Consider the following 23,826-nt stretch of genomic DNA (forward strand, 5'->3'; position numbering starts at 1 on the left):
AATTTTTGGTGCTTTCACATACATTGGAGTCATTGTAAAGGTATATTTAATACAGAAATTCAATTATGTGTCTTTTATAAAAAGGAGATCAGGAGAGTGAGAAATCCCACCCCCCACCTCCCCTCCTCCCATCCCCATTCCTGCTAATCTCATCCGAGGCTGCCCCACAGAAAGGAAGACCAGCGCAGGAATCTAAAGAGAAGCAAAAAAATTAAATTCCTTGTTCCTGGTTTTTGAGCCTCAAGGGCGTCTTACTGATTTAAGGCTTATCTAAGTAATTTTCAAATGTAATTTGTTTACACTCGATTTTTTACATTACTCTTTGACCCTGTATATGATGGGGCTCAAATATATCTGATATTACTCAATATTCTCCACCACACTTTGAGGCTATAAGTGCATGTCCACCCTACTCTCAGGTAAGCAAACTATAGTTCCGAGAGGGTAAGTGGTTTATCCAGTCAAGGTTTCACAGCTGGTGAGGCCTTGAGTCAGACCAATTTGCTGACCAGAGATTATATTTATGCAGGTTTATGCTTAGCTGTGACAGATATCATTTCCAAAATGATAGGAAAAGGAGACCAAAAAAGGTGTTCTAATACCTATTTTCAGAAAACTCTTTTAGAGTATAATATACATAGAGAAAAACATATAGATGAATGAATTTCTCTCACACACACACATACACACAAACCTGTGGAAACAGATGAAAAAAACAAATATTGCTGGTCCCTCAAAAGCCCCCCTTGAATCCGTTTCCAGTCATTATTTCTCCAGGAGGATATCTTCACTCTAACACATGAGTAGTCTTGCCTGATTTTTAACCTTATATAAATGGAATTGTGGGGTGTGTACTCTTTGTGCCTGGCTTCTGTGCAATATTATGTTTATGAGGTACGTCCATGTTGTTACATGTCATTATAAAGCGTTTATTCTCATCTCTGTGTAGAATTCCACTGTATGAATACACCATCATTTATTTATCCTTTCTGCTTTTGATAGGCATTTGGATAGTTTCTAACTATTGAAAATAGTACTTGTGGTAGCCAGGCTCCCAGAGGCCCCCAAAATAACTGCCTCCTGATATTCACGTACGTCCTACATTGTCTCAGGTTGCTTTGTGTGACCGATGGCAGAAGTGATGATATGTCACTTTTTTTTTTTTTTTTTTTTTTGCGGTACGCAGACCTCTCACTGTTGTGGCCTCTCCCGTTGCAGAGCACAGGCTCTGGACGTGCAGACTCAGCGGCCATGGCTCACGGACCCAGCCACTCCGCGGCATGTGGGATCTTCCCGGACCGGGGCACGAACCCATGTTCCCTGCATCGGCAGGCAGACTCTCAACCACTGCACCACCAGGGAAGCCCTGGTATGTCACTTCTAAGACTGGGCTATGAAGACACTGAGACTTTCACCTCGGTGCCTCTCTCTCCCTCCTTTCTTTGGGGGAAATCATCTGCCATGTTGTGGGGACACTCAGGCCACCATGGAGAGGCCCATGTGGGGAGGCACAGAGACCTCCAGCTAACGGCTAGAGAAGAGCTGAGACCTGCCAGCAACTACCTGAATGAACGTGAAGGTGGATCTGTGTCCCCAGAAGACAGCTTGACCAAAACCTCACGAGAGACCCTCAACCAGGGCTGCATTACGAGATTATATGACTTTAGTGGTATCTTGGCACTCGTGTCTCATGGGCCCTTTCCTCCACTAAGAAAAAAAAAAAAAAAAGACGATTTTCATTTATTGCAAGAAGGAATTTGTACTGACAAGCACTGTGAGCTACAGGCACTGCACGTACTGTGCCTAATGGGTGAATTGGCCCTTCATCCAGCTAAGCCAAAAATTCCTGACCCACAGAAACTGAGATAATAAATGTTTGTTGTTATAAGTTGCTAAGTTTTGGAATAATTTGTTATTCAGCAAGGGATAACTAATATTGTGCTATTATGAAATCTCTTCTACATGATTTTTAGTTTACATACATACACATCTCCTTGGTTGAGAAAGACCTAGGAGTGGAATCCCTGAATTAAATAAAGGATGGGTAATGTGTTCAGCTTTACTGCCAGTTTTCAAAAATGTTTGAATCAATTTATTCTCCTACCAGCACCATAAGAGAGTTCTGGATGCATAACATCTTGATCAATTTTTCTCATTTTCCATCTTTTCCATTTTAGTCATTCCAGTGGTTATAACATTCACTTTTAAGTATATATTTCAGAAAGGCGATGCCCCACCAGAACTTGGGACATGATAGGACAGAGCAGGCTAGAAAATGGGAGATTAGAGTGGAAACATAAGATTTCGATTTGGGCTTTGAAAAAGCAAAGCAGCAAGAAATAAATTCTTAGGGAAGTGCTCTGAGACCAGGAACTCCCAGACCAGACACTGAGAGTTTAACTCATAATGTGAACAACAGCATTTACCAAGCACTTACTATACTCTAAACATTACTGTCTGAGATTTGTTTGAATGGATGCTCTCACTTGATGAAGTAGATCCTAGTATTATCTGTATTTTACAGATGAGGAAACTGAGAGACAGATTAAGCCAAGTAATTGAGATCCCACGGCTAGTAGAGTAGGGTCTACTACTTAATTGGAATGCCTGTACTCCCAGGTACATGGTAACCTTTCAATACCTGATTCTTGAACAAACATCCCAGCAGAAGCTGAGCAACACAGGGTCAAGAGTCTAAGCTAACTCGAAAGACCAAGTCAACAGTTTTGAGAAGCTAGGACTGAAAATGCAGACGACCTCTGAACCATCTGCCACCAGAAGCCTGGTCTTCTTCTAATATGCAGCATTTTCCAAATATCTACACACTCTTATTAGCAAACCTGGGACCATCTCAGGAGCCCAGCTTCATCTGCCACCAAAGCTGGTGCTTTCATTCCCAGCCTCCTTGAGTTTCCTGTGTGGAAAACTCAAGACTCAGAATAACAGCCAGCCTCAGCCTGAAACTGGAGGCAGGGTACAACAGTGCATAGCAGAAAAACTTACACTTCAGGGGGAACGAAAGAAGGCTTCCTTAAGGCAGTGACTTGACGAGAGTAAGACTATTAGAAGAGTTAGCCAGGTGCAGGGAGTAAGAAGGAGCAATAAGGGATACTCTCAGAGGGAACACCATGAGTGAATGCTGAACAGTCATGGATAGAGCCAGGCTTCAGCCTCTCTGCCTCACTGGATCATTGAAAGGCAAAAATGAAAGAACTTGTTACGGGGATTTATCAATTGCAAAATTCTGTCCAAGCAAAGAGGCTCAATAACTCCAATATCCACAGGGCTCAAACTTATCACCAGAGAATCAAACATTCAGGTTCTAAAGGAGCAGAAACACTTTACTTCAATCTATGAGTTCTATGGGGATCATGAATAAAAAATATTATCATAACTAAAATCTTCTTCCTCCTTATGATATCAGTACCTATCTTCCCTGAAGATAGTATAACACTGTGGTTAAAGCCATGAACTCTAGAGATGAAGCACCTGGTCTTGAAATTCGGCTTTCTCACTATGTATCTCTGCACAAGTCAACTTCTCCATGCCTCAGTTTCCTCATCAATAAAATGGGAATAATAATGGTATACCTCATAGGGTTGTAGTATTAATTGAGTTAATTGATATAAAGAACTTTATGTCAAAGACTGGTACTCAACATATTAGGTAGTACTTTTATCTATCTTAAAATTAATTTTAAAGCTTAGCTGATGTGTGATTTGAGTGAGTTTTTATGACATTTAAAACTACAGAAGCTGCAAGAAAGTCAGTTTAAATGGGACATTAGTAGAAAAATAGCAGTTTACCCCAGGAGTGAAACTGCAAACACTGAGAGAAAACAAGTTGACACAGGAATTTGTATTAGGCCATATCTATCAGGAACTCACGCCCTCCAAATCCATGTACATATCAATGTTTTGTTTTCTTAATCAGAAGTTCCTTATGTTCAGCATATCCTTATCCAAATTTATATATCTCAGAAAAACCTTAAAGCTATCATGCTATCTGATAGAGGGCCAGTTAGCATTTACATTGGTGCGTAGATGTAGACATAGCATTTTCACTTGCATCACCTCGTTAACTGCTTCCAGAAGCTGTATGAAATATTATTCTCATTTATAGATGAGGAAATGGGGGCTTGGAGAGGTGAAATGGTTTGCTTGTGATCCAACAGGTCATACCTGACAGAAATAAAACTCACAAACAGATCCAGGTCTTTGTCGTTCAAGTCCATCTTGTCCCTGGACCCTGAGGTTCCTATAGGATGCCCACCCTTAGGGGTCTATGCCCCTTGGCCATGCAGCTAAGGATGTTTCAAAAGTCTTAAAATGGGTTATGCTTACAGCTATGCTTTATGGTTCTTTCTGACTGGACACAGACATTTTTAAAAAGTTAAGGTGGTAAGCTGAGATTTGTATCAACGTCTAAAATAAGCATATACACACCATTGTAAAGCTATTATACTCCAATAAAGATGCAAAAAAATAAAAATAATAAGTGTATAGTTTTAAGTCATATAGAAAATATAACATGATTATGCAACACACAAATTTTACTAACCAGATCTTATTGCTTTTGAGGATTTTGTTTTGTTTTGTTTTGTTTTTAAATAATAGAAGCTTATGTCTCAACCAAGAGATCATTTTGATCAGTGGTTCCTAAATGCCTGTCCATGCACTAACTACATCAGATCCACCTAGCAACTCTACAAAGACCAGGATGCACAGGTGCTGACCCCAGAGATTCTGGTTCAGTAGATACAAAGTGAGACCCAGAATCTGCATTTTAAAACAAACCGTCCCAGGAAATGTAAATTAATAACCACAATATGATACCATTTTATTTCTCAATAGATTTATAATAAAGTAGAGGATTAATAAATACAAGTACTGGTAAGGATGAAGAATCAGGTAATATGGCCATATTTTATTAAAACTTAAATGTGTATGCTCTTTATCCCACTTTTGGAAATGTATGATAGCTATAGATGGAATAGAACTACACGAGTATTTATTTCTGCATTGCTAGCTTGTGCACACACATGCACCAAAACAACCTTTGAATGAATTATGGTGCCTCTATATTATGTATACCATGTAGCTAATAAAATGAATAAGGCAGACTGGTATGTACAAATGTTAATTTGGAAGGATGTCTATAATATACTATGTGAAAAAGCAAATTTTCAGCTAATATTTATCATCCAATACCATTCTTATAAAATAAACTGGAAGTGTATTTGAGCACATTTAAACAAAGAAAAATTATAGAAGAACACATGGTGTGTCATTAAGTGTGGGTATACCACTGGGGTGTTACTTCAGGGAAAAAGAAGAAATTTTTCTTTAGACTCCTCTATATTGTTTGAATTATTATAATGAGCAATAATTAAAAGGATATAGAATGAGGGGGAAAATAAAGTGGTACTTGGAGAAATACCACAAACACAAATAAAGCACTTATTGAGTATGGTATGCAGCAATGTTAGGGAATTGCTGACTCACACCAGCCCCCTTCTAAGATGGGGTTCCTCTCTGATTACTCATTCACTCATTCACTCATTTGCTTAGTATTTACTGAGCACTCACATCGAGGTATTAGAAATTTAAGAAGTGAAAAGAAATGTATTGTGATTGAATTAAGTCTGGCTCAGGTATTCAGGTATAATCTTACAAAAAGAGTGAAAGCCTATAGGGTCAACTTCCCATTCTATGTGTTAACTTCATGTATTTGGATTCCAGTACCTCTGGTATCACGATAGAATGGGAACACAATGTCTGTGGTAATCTGGAATGAATACATATAAGAATCTTGAGTGTAAAAGTAACCAGAGTACAACACAGACTATTGGTTTCCCCTTCCTTTCTAAGTTAATCACAGATGTTTATAGGACATAGCCTTATGTGTGTTTGGTCTCATTACATTACTTGTGGTACAACGTTGGTAAATTAATGAATCAGTAACAATTCAGAATATTCACTCAGGAGGTAACAATATCCTAAAAAGTACTCTTTACCTAGGAAACTTGAATAGTAGTAGAGATAACCCAGGCAGGGCTGCTGAGAAAGCCCTTTGTGCTGTTTTAATGGGGACCATCCAGCATTGAGTCACAGTGGATCTGACACTCAGAGCTCTCGGGTTCTCAAGCATTTTCATCAGGAAGTGTAGGCCACGTCCAAAAAAAATAGACTTACACTTTTGCTCCATCTCAGCCTCCTATCGAGAAAAGCAAACACAGATGATTTTCCATTTCAAGTTCAAATACAGAATGGATGGCTTTTTGTTTTGCTTGACTGGGGTAGTTAATGAGAGTTCAGAGACTGGCAGCTTGCCAGACATAAATCAGTTGTGATCACATTGTCGTATGAACCCAGAAAAAGAAATAGAAAAGAGGGAAGGGGTAGAGCCAGAAAAACTGTACATTTGGGAAAGGCGTGACTGTGATCACTGGTATTTCAAGGTCCGGAACACATTGCTTTTCTACAGAAAGTGGCTAGTCCAGAGAGAAAAGGGACATTTGGAGGCAAGATATGTGTTGCTTCACTCCTCTGCAACTAGACTCTATAATAAAGTGTTTGCATCAGAGGAAGGCTGACAACACATTTTAGTGCTTTCACAGTTCTAACTTAATCATGGCAGGAAGGTTTCCTGCTACTGGGAGAACAAGTTGTGTCACTAGGAACATCTGACTCCAGGATCCAGTGTCAATCAAGTTGCCTAAGGTCATTAAAAAATACTAGGGTGTCAGCTTACAACATAAAGGCTTTGCCCAAGTGACAATTAAGGGGTAACACATAGCATGATAAATAATTGAACAGGTGGATTAGAGAAATGTCTTTCCTGTGCAAAATGAGATGGGTGATTGCCAGTCATAAATCCAGCCTCTTTGGCCATATTCCTCCACAACCCGGGGTTCTAACCAGTCAGACTGCTCTATTTTTTTCAGTTTGCCTTTTTTGGTGGTTCGAGGAGTCTCTGGCCTCATGGAATCAGACAAGCTGTAAAGAAAGGCAGCACCTCAGGAGAAGTTCCCGAGAGCAGCTTTCAAGGGACGCATGCCAGTGACAGGTTGCAGGGACTTGCCCACTGGGTGGAATAATATTTGGATATGGTTTGTGCAGGACGAAGTCTGCTGTGGATCAAGTGGATTTAAGAAATGCCCTGTTTTACTCGCTGGTGCCAAAACACCTGTGAAGTACAACCTGAACGTCACCTTTCATACAGGGTCTCACATTTGAGTTTTTAGCTTTCTTTCACCCCAGACCAATAACAGTTTAATCCTCCCTAAAGGGGACACAGGGTGCTGATTTACCATGCCTTTCACAGCAGTCCAAACAGGTTTGTTTATTGATATCCTGGAAATATTTAACACCAGAAAATTCCTGAATCCTTGACTTGGTAACTGCCTATCAATAGATGTTTTTCCAATAGAGGAAAAAGAAGAGAGAGAGAGAAGGAATGAGGAAAGAGATAAAGAACACGGTGACTTTTACAAACAAGCCATCATCCTAGTTTCTATTTGCAGCCCAGTGGCAGTATTTGCAGTTCTCAGTCAAAATACAACCCTTGAACTTGGAACTGCCGATACCACAGAATATTTTTAAATGGTAACGAAAGGAGTCTGAGCACTCAGACTGGCAACCCGCAAATTTCCTGGGCCACACGGTGGATAGTGTTTGAGATTCACCAAGCAGACAGACCCCTGTTTCACCAGCTAGGTCAGGTAAAGAAGACAAGTTGGGACAAAAAGAAAGGCAGACGTAGCAGATTCCCCATCTTCTACGACAGAAACGTTAACCACACTAGAATTGTGCAGAGGCAGAATGTGAAGACAAAATAGATTTTTTTAAATAAAAAAATCTGCGAGGGAAATTTCAAACATATACTAAAACAAGAGAAAATGGCATAATGAAACCCCAGGTACCCATCAACCAGCTTCAACAATCATCAACTCACAGTCTGTTTTGGTTCATTTGTACTCTCCCCCAACTCCCATTTACCACCAGATTATTTTGGAGTAAATCCCAGACAACATGCAATAGGTGATTTAAAAGGCAAACTTTTGCAAGGTTTATGACTTGGTTAGTTAGTGAAGTTAAATGCTGTAGAAGACCAATTAGGATAATTCATTTTGAATAGATATTCTAAGAAAAGTTTAGACAAACTTTCCCTGAACTTTCATACTAACTAAAAATTGGCTTCACATTAGCTACGTAAAACTTTTCTTACGGGTGCTGTCGAATGGCAGGTGAACAGCAGACCTATATGCAGATAAACAGCCGACCTATATGGTCTTGCAGGAGTTGTAGCTTAGGAGAAATAAGGGTGGAGTGTAACTGAGAAGGGTGCTGACCCAGGAAAGGGTGCAAAATGCAGTTTGAGATTACAGGGGGCATGGAGGGGCACGGAGATCAGAGAGTCTTTGCCGGTAACTACGTGGTCTGTAGCCAAAGCTGTTCTTTGATCTTCATCCTTCAGACCTTATTATTAATCTCCCCAGAGGGCAGCCCTTTCCCTCCTCACACACCCAATCCAATCCGGAATCACAAAAGGGCAAGGAAGGTTGGGGGTGAGCATCTGAACATATTAACTTCCCTGGGCTGCTCTGTGGCTCTACCTTCTAGCCTCTACTTCCTCATCTGTGTAAAGCAGAGAAGTGCAAGCAAGGCACTCAAAACACAATGGAAGTTCATTTGCAGTGTGTGTAGTATATGCAAGCACAGATTTAGCAAAGATAAAATTACAATGTTGCTTAAGAAGTTTTTGTTGTTATTGTGTATAGATTAATCAATCCCAGGGTTAATCCTTTGCAACATCTCACCTCCCCCATACATTTAATTATATCTGGATAAATGAAAACTAATTTATATGTATACATATTTCTAAGTTATATATAACTAAGTTATATATATTTTCACAGTTGCATACATTCAACTCAATGGATTTTTAAGCTACTGCTATATAAAAAGCACTGTTGTAAATGCTGGGGGCAATAAAAAGTTGAATAATAAATGATCATTGGGCTCAAGGAGGTTGCAATGTAACAGGATTCTTAAGGCAAGTATCTACGTGGCCATAATGCTACAATAAGAAAAATACAAGAAAAGGAAACAAATGTGAGTGACAAAAAATGTTATCAGCAGAAGGTGATGAAGATGCAAAGAAGGGAACTGTCACTAATTGATGGAAATGGAGAAATGAATCCTAAAAGGTGTCTTGGAAGAAGTGCCATTGACATGGGCCTTGAAGCTGGGGCAGGAGTTCAGTTAGTGAAATTGGAGTTGAGGGGAAGAAAGCATTTCAGGAAGAAAGAAATGTGAAAATAAAGGGAAATATAGTACAAGTGGAACGTGTTCAGGGAAATGCACACAGGCCACATTGGCAGGAGTAGAACAGGATATAAAAGGCAAGCTGATTGCATCAAGGCAGGTAGCAGAGAACTTCAGAGAGAGTTAAATGCACAAAGCCTGAAGCAAGATTACTTGAACCTAGCTCCGACCCTGAGCTGAGTGATCTTGGATAAATCACTGAGACCTTAACCTTCAAGGTCTTTGTCTATAAAATCAGGATATGAACAGTGCCCATCTCTGGCTACTGCTGTTTCATTACCTTATCTGTGGAGCATGATGAGGTTTCCTGGCTGGTGCAGGAGAGGCAAGGCCACTTCAGTTCACAGTTGTGTTGGGGATCCTTCCACCTACCACCCCAGACATGAGCTGATCCAGATAGGTTTGAAGCCTGGAACCGCTCTAGAGAAGTAGGAGATTCTTCTGGAAGATGGCTTTTTGGTTGCTGGCAGGACATCAGAGCTTTGCCTGGATGGAAAGCATGTTCACAATCCCAGGGAGGCCCAACCAGCAGCAGTGCTTGTGTTGACTTTGCTGGGCGGGCCACCTGCAGGTTACTGGCTGGAGAGGGACCCGTGTTCTGAGATCAATGTCGGGATCGTCCCCTTTTCAGTTAGTTTGCCTTATGACACAACCAGCTCTGTCTTCAGCACACTCCCAGCCCCAGGACCTGGAGTGCTTTCCAGTTGAAAATGTCTCAAATGTGGAAAGAAAAAGGGGGGTTGGGGGGTGGAGGGTGTGTGAGAGGTAATGGGAGCTGACAGCACTGGGATGGATGGGTCACCTCTCTGCTCTGTCCCCTTTCCAGGGTTATAAGATCCTTTCCTCCTGGAAGGGGTGGAGTGACAGCTGATGCCAATTTAGTGGTCACAACTGGATGTCTCTCCCTTCCTGGAAGGCCTGGTGACATCTCTCCTACCATTGTGATTAGCAAGAAAGCATTCACAAGGATGATTATCTAATCAGGGAATTAGCCTTGGTTCATGTGGTGAGAATGAGGAGACTCTTAAACAATCTAACAGAAAAAAAGGTCCGTATCAGGAAATAGCACCAGTAGTCATACCCTGACTATTACACACAAACACTATTAAGATTTGGGGCAATTATTTGTAAACAATCATCCAATATAATTGGCAGATATTTATCGTGAGCACCTACTCCACTTTAAGGTGCCAATTTCTCCTACTGGATTTCTTCCCCTCCAGTCACTGTACTAATTTCTTGGTTATGGTCTAGACACCATTTGATTCCAAATTCCCTGTGGTGCTTGTTAAAGTTTAGATTTCTGAGCATCACCTTAGATCTATGGCATCAGAATCTACAGGGAGTGAAACCAAGGGATCTGAATTCAAAATATTTTTATTAAGAAAATTTCAAGCATATTTAAAAAGTAAAGAGAAAAATATAATGAACCACCTGCCATGGACTTGTCACTAGCTTTAACTATTATCAACTCCTGGCCAATATTATTTGATTAATATCCTCTCCCCAAATTATTCTGAAGCAAGTCCCAGATATCATGTCATTTCATCTGAAAATATTTCTATCTCTAAATAATAAAGACTTTTAAAAACTCTAAATACAATTATTATTTCTTAAAAAATTAAGAATATTTTTATACCAAACTAGTCAGTATTCAAATTTCCCATGTTGCCTCACAATTTTCTGAATCAAAATCTGAGTAACTTTCCTGCATTTCAATTGGCTAATATATCACTTAGCTCTTTTTTTCTTTATCACTCTTTTCCCCCTTTACTTCTTATTTGTTGAAGAAATTGGGTTGTTTGTCCTGTAGAGTTTCTCAGAGTCTGTATTTTGTTAGTTATATCTTTGTGCTATCATTTAATATGTTCTTTGACCCCTGTATTGTCTTTAATTGATATAATAATGTTATATAATAATTAAATTTACAATCTATTATGTACTTTACTTATAATTATACAATAATTTCCTTATTACCATTGAAATGTAAAACCTTGATCAGATTTGGATGTGATGTTTTTGTCGAGAATACTTCCTAGGTGGTGTGAAGTATCGAATACCTCCATCTGGGGGCATTGCATGTCTGGTTGTGTTTTTATAATATTAGTAGCTATTGATGAACATTGCTCAGTTCCATTAACTCATTGGGAACTCCAGTTCTTTATTTTTAAAGCAATCCAAGTAAATTTTACACACCTTAAAACTCCATGGTTTTACTTTAGTCCTTTTTCCATTCTGCTTACACAATTACCTTACCTTACCTTACCTTACTTTATTTGCCCTCTAATAAACTCTTCTAATAACAGATTGAGGCCAGCAAGACAACCCTTTGGCATGTGGGAAGACCACAGTGTTGTATTTATCATTACTTTTTAAACTTAAATATGAAATTAATATGATCAATGCTTCATATATGAATCCATCAAAATACTGAATAAGATTTGTAATTAGGTGGACATATATTTGGGGAGTAACTCAAAAATATTTGATGGCATGCATGATCAAGAAGATTGGGACACTGTAGCCTAAAGAATGGAGCCCACATCATTGAGCTTGTTAGATAGGTACCATTCCCCCAGCTTTATTTCCCACCGCTGTCCATCCCCTCACATCCTATTTCGTAGAGACAGTGGACTTCAGTCACTGCTCAATATTTCATGTTCTTTCACACCTCATCGTCAATGCATGTGCTTGCTCTGTGCCTATATTGCTCTTCTTTCAGTTCAACACCTGACAAGTCCCTCTCTATTGAAGCTTAGCACAAGGAGGAACTTTTCCCTTCAAGCCCTAATGAACATGATGCATATCTTCATTCTGGCTTTTATCTTTTGGCAATGTAATTTTTCTTTACATGTTTGTCTTTCACTAAGAATGACACCAATATGAGCAGAGGGGCTGTGTCTTTTGGCTCTGTATATTTTGTCTCTGCGTATTCTTCTCTGTATTCCTAGCCCAGGATGGGGCACATAGGGTATATACTTAGAACATGTTAAGGATGATGAAGAAAGGTAAGATTTGAGTTTGATATGGACAAGCAGAGAGAAGTAAGGCACAGCAAAGAGATAATTGTGAAAACAACAAGGTACTTTGGGAGATAGATAAGTTAGGATCCTTAAGGTTTAAAGCAACAGAAACTAGCTCTGTCTGTAAGAAGGACAATGGAAATGTATTGGAATAACATCAGTGGCTTACAGAAACATCAGAAAGCTGGAGGACCAGGCTTAGAAAAAGGTAGGAAGCAAACATGCTTCCCCAAAGCCTAGAAGCAAGCAGCACAGTAGTCTTTCAGCCAGAAGAATCTAGCCAGGATGCTGCTACAACTGCCACAGGACTCAGCCAATGCCACCACCCCCACTGTAAGTGAATTCCAACTGCTTATCTATCTTTGCACCACTCACTTAGTAGTCATTCTCTTGGATGGGAGCATATGATTGGCTAAGGCTAAGTCCATTCTCATACAATGGGAGCAAGGAGGGAAGAGATGGTGCATTTGACCCTGTCTCCCACCAAGAATAACATAATGGGAGGATTCTCCCCCAGATAAGAAGGTAAGGTTGTTGAATTGTGGGATAGCCAAAAATAAAAGTACACTTTACTTTAAAAATAAGTAAATTATATTGACATTAAGGCAAAGAATTCATCTAGGAGAATGGTGAGAGATAAGTCTAGAAAGATAGGTAGGAAACAAAGAGTATAGTTCCTCACTAAATATCCAGGCAAAATAACTTAGTATTTATGCTGTAGACAATGGAAGAGATCCTGAGGTTTATCTCTAGAGGAATAATATTATTAAAGGAATTATTTGGATGATTAAGGTGATCCCTTTTGGAATGCTGGATTAGACAGGAAGACACTGAAGGAAGGGAGATCAGTTAATGAGTATTTGCAATAGTTGAGGCTCCAGAGATTAGTCATTAATCCAAAGTCTAGAAAAGTTGAGTTGGAGCCTCAAATATCAAAGATAAAAGCAGATACTAAGCCTGGATCAAGAGCCAAGCATTACAGACCAGAAAAAAAAAAGTAAAGGGGAGACAGGAGACCAGACTTAGAAAGTCTCCAAGGAATTTTGCTAAGTGGACTGCTGCTCTCTGCACCTGTTGTTTCTTATTTAGATACAAGTGCTTCTACTCCTATCTGGGGATACCTTGAAGGCATCTCATGGCCTCCACCAGGTATTCATGGAGATTGGGATAAGGGCTGGGTAGGAAAATGTGATGAATGATAGACTGATGGTATTACTAACAAAAATGTGGTGGGAAATGTGAAGGACAGGTCTGATGGAAAATGGTAACTTCCATTAGCCTAGGTACATAGAGTTTTGAGTACTAGAAAGGCTTGATGTAGAAATATCTGCAGGAAACTGGAAAAGCAAGTTCACATCTCAAGAAGTGGTTTGGGGTGTGGGACGGTTGGCCCTTCTGGTTCATTCCTTTGCTCTGATTCTATAGCACTGGGAAGATATACTTAGTATTTAACCATGGAAGCAACAGTGAAGTCAGTCATTTAGATACTGGTTAGTACCATGGAATACATACATCTTTCCCAAAATGATTCCCTTGAGATCTCTAGGACATCTTATGAAGTCTGAAGCTAGCTCCCCCAGCAGCCATGCTGATTTTGGGGTAACTTTCTATGGACTTCTGCAAATGAGGTGCCTAGGCTCATATCAGGAACAGATGGTGATTATTTAGCATCCAAGGAGATGCCCACAGATTTCTCTTTTACCCAAAGTCACCTTTCCTGACTACCAACTTCATTAGCAGATTTTCTGCCTTAAAATCTGGTGGGCCAGGCCCATGCCATTCTGGCTCAGCTTAACCAGAATCAGAAACAGTACAACTCTCCTTCCACCAACATTGGTGCATTTTCCTGTGTCTCCTTCCTGTGTATTGTCATGTATTTGCACACACCTCCACCTCAATGCTAGCTACACCATATTACAATTTACCCACCTATGTGCCTGTCTTTCTTGCTTGCCTATGAGCTGCAGGAAGGCAGGAACTTACTTATATGTACATTCCCTCTCTTGTCTTTTCCCTCTCAGTACAGTGGTAGGCAGAGATTAGGTACTCAATGAATTCTCAGTTGAATGGACCTTATATAGCAGCCTCAGGGTTTGCTTTAAACTGCTCAGCCTGAGGCAACAGGCAAGAAGCATTTACATTGTTATTTGCCCTATTAGCTCAGTTTTACTTGGGAAAAAAGTCATAAGCACATTGAAAGATCAGACACTTTTACAATCTCTGTTATTTAAAAGGAATAATTTATCTCTCTAATTTTAACCTGGCTCTCTACATCCCTCTGAATGGCCTATTAAAAACTGTGCTCTGTTTTTGCTTTTCCCATCATCTTCCACAGTCAGATTGCTAATCTCCCTGACACCTTTCTTGCTAGAACGGTCTGAGGCCCTCATGCTCCCTGACCCCACGCTCCCAGGGGCACTGCTCTTCCTTCCATTCCTCAACCTCAGACCCTCGGCTGGGAGTGGAGGCTTGTGTTAAGCACCTTTGTTCTTTACAGGGCCTTGGAAACACTTCGAACCCTGGAGCCTGAGAGGGGAGTTGCTTATACCAGCTGAAACAATCACAGGATCCAGACTGGAGACAGAGGAAAAAAAAAAAAAAAAGAAAAAAAACTCTCTGCCCCCATTCAGTGGGCTCTCCATTCAGCCTGGGGTGGTGCAGGGTGGCTTGGTTTGTGAATCCAGTTAGCAGCAGCATTCCTGGAAAACTGGCCCGCTGCTGAGCTTTCTCGTGAACTTCATCCACCTGTCATGCTGGGCCTTGGAGAGGAGCCAGGGCAGGCAGGAAATAATAGGCTGCAGGATACCGGTGTGTGTCAGTGGCCCCGACCCTCCCATTCCTGAACACAGATGAGCCAGAAGCCTGGGAGGTGTCACCGTGCTGAGGGTGGGCTCAGGAGGCCACAGAAAGACTGGCAGAGAGCAGGGGAGGCAGAAGGCATGACGGAGCTTTCGACTCGCAGTGGGCCCCTCTTCAGTATTGCGGAATCATCTCTGCAGGGAAATGGCTCTGGCTCTTGCTCAGACACATCCCTTTGTTCTCATTGACCTCATCCTGCATGCATCAGGCCCAAAGGAGCATGTCTGGGTCCTTCCCATCTCCACATCCCCCCTCCCCTTGGCCTCTCTAGTTGGTCAGAGAATGGTCTACAATGACATCAACTGGCTAGAATTACATAAAACTTCCCTTCTCAACTCCCAGACTCCTGGATTCATATTTTGTTTTGTTTTTAGTTTCCAAATGATTTCCCTTTGTCCAGCTGGGTTTCCCCCCTCCCCACCCCTATCTCCGTCAATTTTAATTTCCTATTTTCCATTAGCAGGTTTCAGGCAACGAGGTGAAAGAAACATGGGTTCTCAAGGAGCTCTAACTCTTGAAGACAACCAACACTGGGAAAATTGAAATATTTTACTCTAGAAGCAAAGAACTTTAAGGTGTCTGGTGGGGTAGTATTAACTCAGCGTCAAGCCTGTCGTTCTGGGAAGAAAGAGGTTTCAGATGGTTCGTCCTCCTCGTAAGCCTTCTTACAGCCAATTCCACTGTGGGTGATGAAGGTGGGGAAAATGGGCATTTACCTGTGCTTCTGGATTCTGGGGATGAACCACCTACAGGTGCCGTTCATAGATTTGAAATTAGCAAGATCAGAGGCCAGAGTGTCTCAAATTCTAATGTGTCTGTGAATCACCAGCGGATCTTGTTAAGATGTTGCAGGTTGGGGTGGGGGCTGAGACTCTGCATTTCTAATTGGCTCTCAGTCTATATAGATGCAGCTGGTTCTCGGGACACAATTTGAGTAGCTAGGCTACATTTACCTTGCTACTCAAAGTGTGGCATTTTGCTTACCTGGCAATTTGCTTTTTGGAGATTTATCCCAAAGGAACATGGATAATAAAGCTGTATTGGGGCAGGAAGTAAGATTGTGTGATGGAAAGAGGACTAATTGGGAGCAAAGAAACCAGCACCATGTTCCAAGTTATGCAACAAGCTAACTGGGTTCATTTGAATAAGCTATAACCTCTCTGAGCTCCAAGGAAGTGGTTAAACTAGGTTGGCGAGTTTCCAGACTTTTCATATGGGACATGTGTTTGGAAAGCTCTCGCAAACAACAGAATAACCCATGTGGTCCTATCATAGACGAACGGATGATTTCCATTTATCCTTTTGAAAATTTAGAAAATGCACCAGGGCATAAACAGAAACACCTGTTTGGCAACCTCTGGATTTGATGGTGTCCAATCTCCCTTCTTAACACTGACATCCTATGATCCCAGTAACAAGCGTAAAAGGGAAAGAGGGTTGGATTTTCATTGTGTATGAAGTATAAATTTCTATCTGCAAAGGTTAGTTTAATCCTTGATAAGTTATTGGGAAGGTTTAATGCTGGATACATTATTGAGGGAAAACATTGACTCTCTTTACCTAAAAATCATTAGGAAAGTATCCCAAGCTAGGCTGTTGAAAGGATGTTTCTGCCGAAAAGCAAGAGAAGTGATTGTGTGATTGTAAATGTTCTGAGTGGCACCTGCTTTGTGTTTCTCAGTTAGAGACCTAGCAGGAGACAGGAGGCACACTCAAATCAAGATGATTCGAGGAAGATACATAAAGGGACTATTTTCAAAGGTATGGGTGGGCTTCCTCAGGGATAGTAGCCATCCAAGGCTCAAAGGTATGGAAGAAGAGGCAGTCATGAAATCCTAGAAGGAGAAACATTTGTAAAGATGGCCAACTTGAGTGGAGCTGTGGCCGGCTGGAAGCAACTTGCAGGAATACAGGTGGGAAATAATACCAGGACCTCACTCTCTTCCTTCCTTCTAATCTCCTGAAAGCACGTCCCAGTGACCACACCCATGGAAGCCAGAGGGGTTCCTGAAGTCAATCCCTGGGACAGAGAAGAGCGAGTAGGGAGGTAGGGTCGGAGAGTGGGTCTCAAGGAGCAACTGGAAGGTGTTGGACACACTCATAAAGTTCCTTGTGCACAAATGATTGATAGTACAAGATATTCTGTTTATTTCAGCTCAATTTTGCCTTTAAGTTGAGCTACCAAGGCCAGAAATATCGTCCAACTCTGTATCCCTTCCAAATTGATTTTGAGGAATTCTAAAAAAGTTTGGTTGTTGAAATCCAAAAAGATAATACTTAATAGTATTCCAACAATTTTCCCATCTATTCTATTATTTATCCTTGTCATTGTTTTAATAAATGATATTTACACACTAGACATGTCTTCTTAGTTTGTTATCTTCTCATTGATAAGCTAACAAAATTTACTCAAACATTTCTTATCAATGTCATATAAGCTCATCATTTGAAATTTGCCTTTTTTTGGTTTCTCTTGTTTCTCTCCCTACATAGTGTTTTCTCTTTCCTTATGATTTTACTTTTCTAATTTGTTGTTCTTTTCTTTTTTCATGTTAATAGGTTTTAGTATTTCTGCTGTCTTAGGTAAACTTATGGACTACTTAGGCATACTTATACTCTAGATATAAGTTCTTTGTCAGGTATTTGGACTCTAAATATCTTTTGCCACTGCCTTCCTTTTAACTCGCCTGTGTCTTTTGATGAAAACAACTTCTTAATTTTAATAAAGCCCATTTGTCACTATTATAAAAACTCTTTTGTGACCAGTTTAAGAACTCTTCATCATTAAAAATCATGGAAATATTTTTCTATTTTCTGCAAACTCTACCAATTTACCCTTCACACTGAAGTCCATGATGCATCTAGCATTTCTGTTATATATTGTGTAAGATAACAGTTCTTTTTTTAAAAAAATATGGATATTCAGTTGATCCTTCTCTACTCACCCAATTAGCCATTCTTCCTCCCACAGTAGTGCGTTCACACATTTGTCATGAACTAGATGACTGCATGTAAGATATGGGTCAACCACTGAATTTTCCATTCTGTTCATTATTTTCTATCCTTGTTCCCATATCAAGCTCTTCTAATTCCTGTAGCTTTATAATAAGTCTCCATATATATCCTCCAATTTGTTCCTCTTAAAGATTGTCTTAGTTCTTGGCTCTCTGCATTTTCAAGTATATTTTTCAATGAGCTTTTCAGTTCCACAAAAATGTAAGCTGGAAGTCAGATTAGAACTGTATAAAGTCTATAGATTACTCTGGAGAGAAATTGTCACATTACTGTGACATTTGACTCCTGATTATCATATATGCTTATATTTATTTAAGGCTTTAAGTCTTTTCTGTGAAGTCTTTTACATGTGTTTTGGTATCAAGATTACACTGTCCTCCACTATAAAACTCTTAGAGGAAAACATAGGCAGAACACTCTATAACATAAATCACTGCAAGATCCTTTTTGACCCACCTCCTAGAGAAATGGAAATAAAAAGAAACAAATGGGATCTAATGAAACTTAAAAGCTTTTGCACAGCAAAGGAAACCATAAACAAGATGAAAAGACAACCCTCAGAATAGGAAAAAAATATTTGCAAATGAAGCAACTGACAAAGGATTAATCTCCAAAATATACAAGCAGCTCAGACAGCTCAATGTCAAAAAAACAAACAACCTAATCCAAAAATGGGCACAAGACCTAAATAGACATTTCTCCAAAGAAGATATACAGACTGCCAACAAACACATGAAAGGATGCTCAACATCACTAATCATTAGAGGAATGCAAATCAAAACTGCAATGAGGTATCACTTCACACAGGTCAGAATGGCCATCATTGAAAAATCTAGAAACAATAAATGCTGGAGAGGGTGTGGAGAAAAGGGAAACCTCTTACACTGTTGGTGGGAATATAAATTGATATAGCCACTATGGAGAACAGTATGGTGGTTCCTTAAAAAACTAAAAATAGAACTACCATACAATCCAGCAATCCCACTACTGGACATATACCCTGAGAAAACAATAATTCAAAAAGAGTCATGTACCATGATGTTCATTGCAGCTCTATTTACAATAGCCAGGACATGGAAGCAACCTAAGTGTCCATCGATAGATGAATGGATAAAGAAGATGTGGCACATATATACAATGGAATATTACTCAGCCATAAAAAGAAACAAAATTAAGTTTTATGTAGTGAGGTGGATGGACCTTGAGTCCGTCATACAGAGTGAAGTAAGTCAGAAAGAGAAAAACAAATACCATATGCTAACATATATATATAGAATCTAAAAAATAAAGGAAAATTGTTCTGAAGAACCTAGGGGCAGGACAGGAATAAAGATGGAGATGTAGAGAATGGACTTGAGGACATGGGGAGAGGGAAACGTAAGTTGGGACGAAGTGAGAGAGTGGCATGTATATAAATACACTACCAAATGTAAAATAGGTAGTTAGTGAGAAGGAGCTTCAGAGCACAGGGAGATCAGCTCGGTGCTTTGTGTCCACCTAGAGGGGTGGAATAAGGAGGGTGGGAGGGAAATGCAAGAGGGAGGAGATATGGGGATATATGTATATGTATAGCTGATTCACTTTGTTATATAGCAGAAACTAACACACCATTGTAAAGCAATTATACTCCAATAAAGATGTTAAAAAAAAAGATTACACTGTCCTCATTAAATGAGTTGGGAAGTGTTCCCTTTTTATTCACTGAAAAAAATCTGTTTCTCCCCCACATATTTTTGATAGTATTTGTGTGAGTACTTTGCCTTTTTGTTTTTCATTCATCTTCAAGTTATGTCTGTTCTACCTGGTACTATTTGCTGATGGTTCCCAGAGAGTTATTTCAGACTATCAAGAATTTTCCTAGAATATTCTCTAACACAATACACAAAAATAAACTCAAAGTTGACTAAAGACCTAAATGTAAGGCCAGATACTATAAAACTCTTAGAGGAAAACATAGGCAGAACACTCTTTGAAATAAATTAAAGCAATATTTTTTTGGATCCACCTCCTAGAGTAATGGAAATAAAAACAAAAAGAAACAAATGGGATCTAATGAAACTTAAAAGCTTTTGCACAGCAAAGGAAACCATAAACAAAATGAAAAGGCAACCCACAGAATGGGAGAAAATATCTGCAAACAATGCAACTGACAAGGAATTAATCTCCAAAATATACAAACAGCTCATGCAGCTCAATATCAAAAACAAATAAGCAACCCAATAAAAAAATGGGCAGAAGGCCTAAATAGACATTTCTCCAAACAAGACATACAGATGGCCAACAAACACATGAACAGTTGCTCAACATCATTAATCATTAGAGAAATGCAAATCAAAACCACAATGAGGTATCACCCCACATCAGTCAGAATGGCCATCATCAAAATATCTAGAAACAATAAATGCTGGAGAGGGCATGGAGAAAAGGGAACCCTCCTGCACTGTTGGTGGGAATGTAAATTGAAACAGCCACTATGGAGAACAGTATGGAGGTTCCTTAAAAAACTAAAAATAGAACTACCATATGACCCAGCAATCCACTGGGCATATACCTTGGGAAAACCAAAATTCAAAAAGATACATGTACCACGATGTTCACTGCAGCACTGTTTACAATAGCCAGGACATGGAGGCAACCTAAAAGTCCATTGAAAGATGAATGGATAAAGGACATGTGGCACATATATACAATGGAATATTACTCAGCTATAAAAAGGAATGAATGAGTTATTTGTAGTGAAGTGGATGGTCCTAGAGTCTGTCATACAGAGTGAAGTAAGTCAGAAAGAGAAAAACAAATACCGTATGCTAATGCATATATATAGAATCTAAAAAAATGGTACTGATGAACTTAGTGGCAAGGCAGGAATAAAGACGCAGACGTAGAGAATGAACTTGAGGACATGGGATGGGGGGGTGGTAAGGGGAAGCTGGGATGAAGGGAGAAGTTAGTATTGACATATATACACTACCTAAGGTAAAATAGTTAGCTAGTGGGAAGTTAGCTGTGCTTAGCACAGGGAGATCAGCTCAGAGCTTTGTGACGGCCTAGAAGAGTGAGATAGGGAGGGTGGGAGGGAGGCTCAAGAGGGAGGGGATATTGGGATATATGTATATATATAGCTGATTCACTTTGTTGTACAGCAGAAACTAACACAACATTGTAAACTAACACAACATTGTAATGTAAACATTATACTCCAATAAAGATTTAAAAAAAAAAAAAGAATAGAAAGCGTTAATAGACATTTCTCCAAAGAAGACATACAGATAGCCAAAAAGCACATGAAGAGATGCTCAGCATCGCTAATTATCAGAGAAATGAAAATCAAAACTACAATGAGGTATCACCTCACATCAGTCAGAATGGCCATCACCAAAAAGTCTACAAACAATAAATGCTGGAGAGGGTGTGGAGAAAAGGGAAACCTCTTACACTGTTGGTGGGAATGTAAATTTGTACAGCCACTATGGAGAACAGTATGGAAGTTCCATAAAAAACTAAAACTAGAGCTGCCATATGATCCAGCAATCTCACTCCTGGGCATATATTCAGAGAAAACCATACATGCACCCCAATGTTCATTACAGCACTATTTACAGTAGCCAGGCCATGGAAGCAACCTAAATGTTCATCGATAGAGGAATGAGTAAGAAGATATGGTACATATGTACAATGGAATATTAATCAGTCATAAAAAATAATGAAATAATGCCATTTGCAGCATCATGGTTGGACTTAAATATTATCATATTAAGTGAGTAAGTCAGGCAGAGAAAGACAAATATCATATGATATCAGTTATATGTGGAATCTAAAAATAATAATAATACCAATGAACTTATTTCCAAAACAGAAAGAGACCCACATACACAGAAAGGAAGCTTATGGTTACCAAAGAGGAAGTGTGGAGTTTGGGGGATAAATTAGGAGTTTGGGACTAACATATACACACTACTATATATGAAACAGATAATCAGCAAAGACCTACTGTATAGCACAGGGAACTCTACTCAATATTCTGTAATAACCTACATGGGAAAAGAATCTGAAAAAGAATAGATATATGTATGTATATAACTGAATCACTTTGCTGTACACCTGAAACTAACACAACATTGTAAATCAACTATACTCCAATATAAAATAAAATTTTTTTAAAAAAGGAATTTTCCTGGGACTTCCCTGAAGTGGTTAAGACTTCACCTTCCAATGCAGGGGGTACGAGTTTGATCCCTGGTCAGGGAGCTAAGATCCTACGTGCTTCATCGCCAAAATATCAAAACATAAAAACAGAAGCAATATTGTAACAAATTCAATAAGGACTTTAAAAATGGTCCGTATCAAAAAAAACTTAAAAAAAAATCCCATATCCAGTGTTGTGTTTCATCTGGTCTTAACTGAGGAATAAGACATAGAGGTATATAGTCTCCTTTGAGTGTCTACTTGTTGGTTTTCTTAAGGTAACTGAGACCTTAGTCTCAGAGCCTCTCTGGAGACTCCTTTGGATACTACTAATTTATAAAGAGTAGGCAAATCAAGTGGTGTGTTGTCCTACTGTTCCTTGACCTTCTCTGGCCTCTCCTAATTATCCTTTTTCAGGGGTTCCTCAACCTACTTTCCTGTGACTGTATTTTTTTCATGAAGTTGTGTTACATATTAACTTTAGGGTGAGTAACATTTGGTCCCATCTGAAGCATATCTCTTGGGGGTTCCTCAGAGTTTCTGTCCTGTTGATGGCACTCTTTCCTAGTTTCAAACACTCTTGAAGCTTTTTCCATCTTTTCATTACTCCATTGGATATTTTGATGAAAACCTACAGTGAAGAAGAAAGCTGGGGTGCAGTGAGCACAACTTCTTTGTACTCAGAAGTCAAGTCGGTCCTGTACCATCTGAATTTATTCATTACCAACATTATTACCATTAAAGATTATTACGTACCAGCTACCATTTATTAAGTTCTTACACATGTGCTCAAGACTATGCTAGTGTGTTACACATTTTTTTCATGTAATTCTTACAAATAACCCTATTAGACAAGTATAATTGATTTTTTGTTGTTTGTTTTTTCTCTCTCTGTGTCTTTCTAATGTTATAAACTAGGATTCAGGAAAATAAATTGAAAAGACTTAAGGTCAGTTTCTCCTTTCTAGGGCTTTATATCAAGCCCGTTAATTCTAGGAACTGGAATTATTGAAAATATGGCCTATATTCTTCCAAACTCAATCATCAGTGTTAGTACCATGCACTCATTTTGTAGCTAGGCAATAGAGTGAGGAATACTTCAGGTAACAAATCCTCATAATAATAAATAGATTTTAGTGTCAATTAATTTCCAGGAGAGAAATGAGTAACACATAGCTGCTGCCCTCCAATAGCCTACAGGCTAGTGAGGTATGAGAGACAAATGCCAATAGGTCAGTACACTTCAGTGCTATAAGTGGGAACACAGTGTTGGCATAAGACTGGTCAAGGAGGTTTAAAGTGAATCACAAAGATGAGCGAAAGTTAACTGGGCAATGAGAAGGGGGAAGGTGATCTAGACTAGGGAAGGATGTGTACAAAACTACAATATTGAGAGAGAGCAGGGTACCACTAGG

The sequence above is a fragment of the Phocoena phocoena genome, chromosome 19 (assembly GCF_963924675.1).
Source record: "Phocoena phocoena chromosome 19, mPhoPho1.1, whole genome shotgun sequence".
NCBI classification, from domain to species: Eukaryota; Metazoa; Chordata; class Mammalia; order Artiodactyla; family Phocoenidae; genus Phocoena; species Phocoena phocoena.